This window comes from Pleurodeles waltl, chromosome 8, assembly GCF_031143425.1.
Source record: "Pleurodeles waltl isolate 20211129_DDA chromosome 8, aPleWal1.hap1.20221129, whole genome shotgun sequence".
Taxonomy (NCBI): Eukaryota; Metazoa; Chordata; class Amphibia; order Caudata; family Salamandridae; genus Pleurodeles; species Pleurodeles waltl.
The window spans coordinates 1,528,549,496-1,528,557,353 of record NC_090447.1 but is presented as its reverse complement, the minus strand read 5'-3'; the positions used below and the strand labels follow the sequence as shown (position 1 = coordinate 1,528,557,353).

At 40.6% G+C, this 7,858-nt stretch overlaps 1 protein-coding gene across 3 annotated transcripts in view; it reads left to right on the top strand.

The window, feature by feature from the left end:
* Positions 1-7,858, top strand: part of TRAPPC10 (trafficking protein particle complex subunit 10) — a 407,991-nt gene that overhangs the window by 327,720 nt on the left and 72,413 nt on the right. The window lies entirely within an intron of this gene.

Genomic DNA, 7,858 nt, shown 5'->3' with positions numbered 1-7,858 from the left:
AATGTGCCACCGAAAACACACAATATGTCAAAACAACACATGGATCTTCTACAACTGGAGGTCCAGGCGTTGTTACAAAAAGATGCAATAGAACTAGTACCAATTCATCAGAAAGGAACAGGAGTTTACTCGCTGTACTTTCTCATACCCAAAAAAGACAAAACTCTAAGACCTATATTAGATCTCAGAACATTAAATACCTACATCAAATCAGATCACTTTCACATGGTGACATTACAGGACGTAATCCCATTGCTCAAACAACAAGACTACATGACAACACTAGACCTAAAGGATGAATACTTCCATATACCAATACATCCTTCACACAGAAAGTACTTAAGGTTTGTATTCCAAGGGGTACATTACCAATTCAAAGTGTTGCCATTCGGGATAACAACTGCGCCAAGAGTTTTTACAAAATGCCTGGCAGTAGTGGCTGCACATATCAGGAGGCAGCAAATACATGTGTTCCCGTACCTAGACGATTGGTTAATCAAAACCAACACGAAAGAACGGTGTTCACAACACACAAAGTATGTCATAGAAACCCTCCACAAACTGGGTTTCTCACTCAACTACACAAAGTCACACCTTCAGCCGTGTCAAACACAGCAATACTTAGGAGCAACAATCAACACAACAAAAGGGATTGCCACTCCAAGTCCACAAAGGGTACAGGCATTTCACAACGTAATACAGGCCATGTATCCAAAACAGAAGATACAAGTCAAGATGGTGATGAAACTACTAGGCATGATGTCCTCATGCATAGCCATTGTCCCAAACGCAAGGTTGCACATGCGGCCCTTACAACAGTGCCTAGCATCACAGTGGTCACAGGCACAGGGTCAGCTTCTAGATCTAGTGTTGATAAACCACCAAACATACACCTCGCTTCAATGGTGGAACAATATAAATTTAAACCAAGGGCGGCCTTTCCAAGACCCAGTGCCTCAATACGTAATAACGACAGATGCCTCCATGATAGGGTGGGGAGCACACCTCAATCAACACAGCATCCAAGGACAATGGGACACTCAGCAGAAACAGTTTCACATAAATCACTTAGAACTACTGGCAGTATTTCTAGCGTTGAAGGCATTTCAACCCATAATAAGCCACAAACACATTCTTGTCAAAACAGACAACATGACAACTATGTATTATCTGAACAAACAGGGAGGAACACACTCGACACAGTTGTGTCTCCTGGCACAGAGAATATGGCATTGGGCGATTCACAACCACATTCGCCTAATAGCACAGTTTATTCCAGGGATTCAGAATCAGTTAGCAGACAATCTCTCTCGGGATCACCAACAGATCCACGAATGGGAGATTCACCCCCAAATACTAAACACTTACTTCCAAAGATGGGGAACACCACAAATAGACCTATTTGCAACAAAAGAAAACGCAAAATGCCAAAACTTCGCATCCAGGTACCCACAAGATCAATCTCAGGGCAATGCGTTATGGATGAGCTGGTCAGGGATATTTGCATACGCTTTTCCCCCTCTCCCACTCCTTCCGTACCTAGTAAACAAATTGAGTCAAAACAAACTCAAACTCATACTAATAGCACCAACCTGGGCAAGACAACCTTGGTACACAACACTACTAGACCTCTCAGTAGTGCCTCATATCAAGCTTCCAAACAGACCAGATCTGTTAACTCAACACAAACAACAGATCAGGCATCCAAATCCAGCATCACTGAATCTAGCAATTTGGCTCCTGAAGTCTTAGAATTCGGACATCTAGACCTTACACAAGAATGTATGGAGGTCATAAAACAAGCAAGGAAACCAACCACAAGACATTGCTATGCAAATAAGTGGAAAAGATTTGTTTATTATTGCCATAATAATCAAATTCAACCATTACACGCATCTGCTAAAGACATCGTAAGCTACTTACTGCATTTACAAAAGTCAAAGCTAGCTTTTTCATCCATTAAAATACATCTTACCGCAATTTCAGCTTATCTGCAAATTACGCACTCAACTTCATTATTTAGGATCCCAGTCATAAAAGCATTTATGGAGGGCCTAAAGAGAATTATTCCACCAAGAACGCCACCAGTTCCTTCGTGGAACCTTAACATTGTCTTAACACGACTCATGGGTCCACCTTTTGAACCCATGCACTCATGTGAGATACAATATCTAACATGGAAAGTAGCGTTTCTCATTGCCATCACATCTCTAAGAAGAGTAAGTGAAACACAGGCATTTACCATACAAGAACCTTTATTCAGATACACAAGCATAAAGTAGTTTTACGAACTAACCCAAAGTTCTTACCAAAAGTCATATCACCGTTTCACTTAAATCAAACAGTAGAACTACCAGTGTTCTTTCCAGAACCAGATTCTGTAGCTGAAAGAGCACTTACATACATTAGACATCAAAAGAGCTTTAATGTACTACATTGATAGAACAAAACAAATACGGAAAACAAAACAACTGTTCGTTGCTTTTCAAAAACCTCATACAGGGAATCCAATATCCAAACAAGGCATTGCCAGATGGATAGTTAAATGTATTCAAACCTGTTATCTCAAAGCAAAAAGAGAACTGCCTATAACACCAAAGGCACATTCAACTAGGAAGAAAGGTGCTACTATGGCCTTTCTAGGAAACATTCCAATGACTGAAATATGTAAGGCAGCCACATGGTCTACGCCTCATACATTCACCAAACATTACTGCGTGGATGTGTTAACAACACAACAAGCCACAGTAGGAGAAGCAGTACTACGAACTTTATTTCAAACAACTTCAACTCCTACAGGCTGAGCCACCGCTTTTGGGGAGATAACTTCTTACTAGTCTATGCAAAGCATGTGTATCTGCAGCTACACATGCCATCGAACGGAAAATGTCACTTACCCAGTGTACATCTGTTCGTGGCATGAGACGCTGCAGATTCACATGCGCCCACCCGCCTCCCCGGGAGCCTGTAGCCGTTTCGAAGTTGATCTTGAACATTTGTAAATTTGTAAATATATCACTTTAAACCACATTATGTACATATATATTTACTCCATTGCATGGGCACTATTCTATAATACACAACTCCTACCTCACCTTCTGCGGGGAAAACAATCTAAGATTGAGTCGACACCCATGCGCAATGGAGCCGAAAGGGGAGGAGTCCCTCGATCTCGTGACTCGAAAATACTTCTTCGAAGAAAAACAACTTGTAACACTCCGAGCCCAACACTAGATGGCGGGATGTGCAAAGCATGTGAATCTGCAGCGTCTCATGCCACGAACAGATGTACACTGGGTAAGTGACATTTTATATATATATATATATATATATATATATATATATATATATATATATATATATATATATATATATATATATATATATATATATATATATATATATATATATATATATATATATATATATATATATATATATATATATATATATATATATATATATATATATATATATACACCACTGTGTTTTTGATTTCCACAGTATCTAACTCATGCCAGGAGATTGATCCTTAAGTCCCTGGAAAAAAAAAAATGTGCGCCATTAATGTGTAATTGAGACTATTAGGGAGTACTGTGGGTAGGTGGTTTCTTCTCGGGCTCTGTTTTGTGTACCAAAGTATCTACAGTATCTCCCAAAGGGGTCTTTTTGCTATACTAGAATCTAGGAGGCGATAACTTTTTTGGGGTGTCTCCTTGCATCCATTCTATCAGATATCTCTGTTATGATGCATGGTAATATGTTTCTATATCTGGGATACCTAGACCGCCCTGTTTTGAAGGTAATGTTTTCTGCGTTCTTGGCTTCTTCCCTGCCCATTTTTGAACATCATTAAGTCACCTCTTGCTATCCACAGTGGTAGTAGATATAGTATATATAGTAATTTGGGGAGGTTAGTCAGTTTAGCGCTAGCTTTGTGCCTGACCCAAGCAATATTGTGGGACCTCCAAGAGGGACGTTTGTGTTTTAATTGTTGTGTACATCATTTGAAAGTTGCTTTGTGCCATCACACTAGCATGAGAGGTGATTTCAACCCCATGTTATCTAATCTCTGTTGAGGATCCACAGAATGGTGTTCCGGTCTCAATCTCTTGGATGTGTTGCCATCGATTGTAACAAGAAGGCCTTCTAATTTGGACAAGCTCACTATGAACCCACTGCTGCTTGGTATTTCTCCTACTCTCTAATTACCTGCGTGCTAAATGGATTTGATTGGTCAACGTCGGATGGACATGGTCTACAGAATGATATGCATTTGAATGTTTTGCCTCAGTATTACTCCTTTAAAGTCACCATTAGTTCTAATCTGCTAGGTCAGTGGATCGAGATATGATGTGAACAGAAACTGTGACCCCTGTCTGATGCTCCTGCTGTCATCTATAACCCTTGTTCTGACTTGGAAGATTGGTATCCCGTGGCAACCACTTCGTGAAGTTCTCTCCTAATCCCATGCACTGTAGAATTGCTTCAAGACACGTCCACCCTTTTCGGCCTCGAGGGAGAGCTATACCAGTAGTTTCTTTTACTTTTCAGCTGTGTCAGTCAGGTACAGGGCCTTTTTTGTATTACAGCTAATTTGCCTTCTCTTAGCAAATGCTGCTTGATCTAGGTGGACTAGTTTTGTCTTTTTGTGCTCCAAACAAGCTGCATATTTAGAAATAGACTTCATATATAAATAAAGACGTATATAGAATAATAAAGACATATATACAGACTTCAATAGCTATGCAAGATATTGACCTGTATGAATTGGGCCTCCCTGGATCGTTTCCCGATTTCAATACTAAGGCTATGGTGGCCTCCTTCTTGCTGCTTGTTACACAGCTCATAGTTGAAAAGTTCCTGTAGTTGATCTAGCATGGCAGCAGGAAATATCTTCTGAAAGTGAGCTGCACATCGATCTAACTCTGGAGCTTTATGTTAAGATGTTTAATTGCTAATAAAATCTATTCTTTAGTTATGCGGGAGTTTGGCTTTTCTGTCTCTACATGTAATAGTTGAGATAAGAGCATACTTTGAAGGTAATCTTCTGGTGAGTCTTTTGGATTTGATTCCCTTGCATACAACTGGTGGTAAACATTACAAAATACTTCTCGTTTATCCATTTCCATTGTTGCCCGCTGTTTCTTTTCATCCTGAACCTCACCAGTGTAGTTGTGTATTCAGTTAGCTCATAAGCCATTCACTACTAAACTTCCCACTTATATCTCCCTCATAATATTTTAAGTCTGATCTATTTAGCATAGTTTTGTCTTTTCTAATTCAAACATTTATCTCCTCTAGTATGTATTACTTTTCACCATATATTTTGTGATGTGGTTTTGTGGTTTGTCTAAGTTGAGAAGTTATTGTCTTAGGGTGAACAATTGGTTTTCACTTTCTTCTTTCAGATGGCCTGCCTCTCTTTTAAAGCATCCTCGTAACACGGGGTTAAGGGCACTGCTTCACAGTAGCCACTGCAACCTCTTCTGTTGTATTGAACTATATGTATTCTTTAATAGACTCTTTTTATGTTTTGTTATGTGTGTATCTTTTAAGAGATAGTCGTTCAGTGTCCATTCCCTTGCATGTCACCCTTGTTCTTTCACCAGGTCCCACAGTGTTGTCAAGACTGGAGCATGGTCTAATAATTGTGTTGATCCCCATTTCAGCATCTAAAGTGTTTCCCACCAATCTTTTGTCTAGAAATATATAACCAGTAGAGCCATACGTCTTATGAGCGTGTGAAATGAGAGAATCCAGCTGGAATGCATGTCTTTATCTCCAGCCACCCTCCATCCTCCAGAGGTGCCTTGCCCTTTGCTGAAATAACCTATTTACTCCATATCTCTGTTTAGTTTCCTCCATCTCTTTGTTGAGGGCCATGTTGATATCTCCTCTCAATACAAGTGGGCTGGGGCTTTTGCTATTTCCTTTTGAATTGTCTTGACTAAGAAATGATCTTGTCCTTCGTTAGGGCTGTATTTTGTAGCCAGTATCAGGAGAGATCGCCCGTAACCAGCCCATTAAGCAGTAGTCAACTGCTGTGTAGGTCTTGAACTATATTTGTTGCCTGATATTGGATTTGTTTTGATATTAAGATACCTACCACAACCGCTTCGCCCCCTCGTTGTCAGGCTGTTGCTAGGTATTATTTTGGGGAAAAAAAGGGTGTCCTGATTGTCTGATGATCTGCTTGAAGCAAATGTGTTTCTTGCATGAGGCCAATGTCTGCCTCACCTTGGTTGAGCTCCATTCAAATCGCCTGCCTCTTGGCTAGCTTTTTTAGTTCTCGCCTATTGTTTGATGCATTTGTATGTACTCTTTTCGTTATCTGTATTAAATTAGTTTATAGTTCTTGTACCTTTTGCATCTTTAGTGCCCCTGTTATTCCCACTCCTCTCCCTCAAACTCCCATTAGGGAGCTGATGCTGTCCTGTCTTTGGCTTCATCTTTCCCTTGCGCCCCCTTGATTAGAACTGTTTGAACTAAGATTACCATTCCAATAACTCCCACCTGTTACTTGTTGAACCTTCAGTGGATTCTATTCCGTTCCTCTGTTCCCCCTGTTACATTACTGAGGGTCTTACACTTTTGCTCTAATGCCAATTCATTTTCCTTAGGGTTGTGTTCCTTTCTGTATAACATCTCCACCACAGCCCTCTGCATACTTGTCCGTCATTAGTCAACATAGGATTTTTGTGGGTCCTGGGTCACAATAGTGCCTGTTCCATTGATCATTTCCAAGCCCTTGATTTGCCATTATTACTTCCACTGCTTTGACCTTTTATGTGCTTTTCCCATTGATGTGTTTTGTCTTTTGCATTACTCTGTTGCTCTTCTTTTTGTTCTCTTCTAGTTGGCCCTCCTTTCACCTTTCTCGTTTGTACTATTTGCCACATTGGTTGATGTTTAGGAGTCACGTTTCTGTCTTCTTAGTTGTGGGCCCCATGTTAAATGTCGAGGATCTGGCAGGCCTCTTCAAGTGACTTGGTTGCATTCTGTGAACCCTTTCAACTGAACATTGTATTAAATGGGAGCTCTACCTGTATCTCACATATTGTCTTCAGATGACGTTTGGCACTTTTAGGAAGAATTTACATTTAGTAAGAATCGCTGCATATCTTGATATGCATAGTTGCACAAGAGGTTGCTGTTTTTCACGACCTTTAATAGGGTGCTTTTGGTTCAATTGTACACTATCCCCATGCACTACGAGATCATTGACCTTCTTGTGTCTGTTACTTTGCATTCAGCAGTATACTCTTGTTGGTCAGTGTGTCCCCATTCCCCTCTGCCCCAACAAATGCTTTTGTTTCATTTATCTCATAGTTTGGCAGCTGCCCTCTTGGACATGTGAGGTACCCTGCGGTCAAGTTCTTTAGTCTACATTTTCTTCTAAATGCTTTATTTATCTTGCAGATCATTACTGATTTGTGTTTATCCCTTTTGTCTGTTTTATTTGCCACCCTTAAATCAGACCATCGCAGGCCTACATTAATGACCCCTGCATTTTCTAGTTCTTTGTTTCCTTCTCCCACACCCCAGCTTCTCTCCCCAGCTTCTGCTGCCCCTATGATGTGCTTACCCGGTCCACACACATGGAGCCTCCCTCATTTCTAAAGAGGGCATCATAGACAATGTCTTCTTGACCACAGATGAAGATGAGTCATGCCTCCTGGTTTCACTGGACCTCTCAACTGCCTTAGACACAATAGACTTCCACTCTTATATATACCCTGGCGTTTCTCATGGGATTCACTGGCAGTGTCCTTAGCTGGTTCTTCCCGGGTCACAAAGGATTCCTATCCACTTTGGAATGCCGTAGGGCTTCATACCCATACTGTCTCTTGGTATT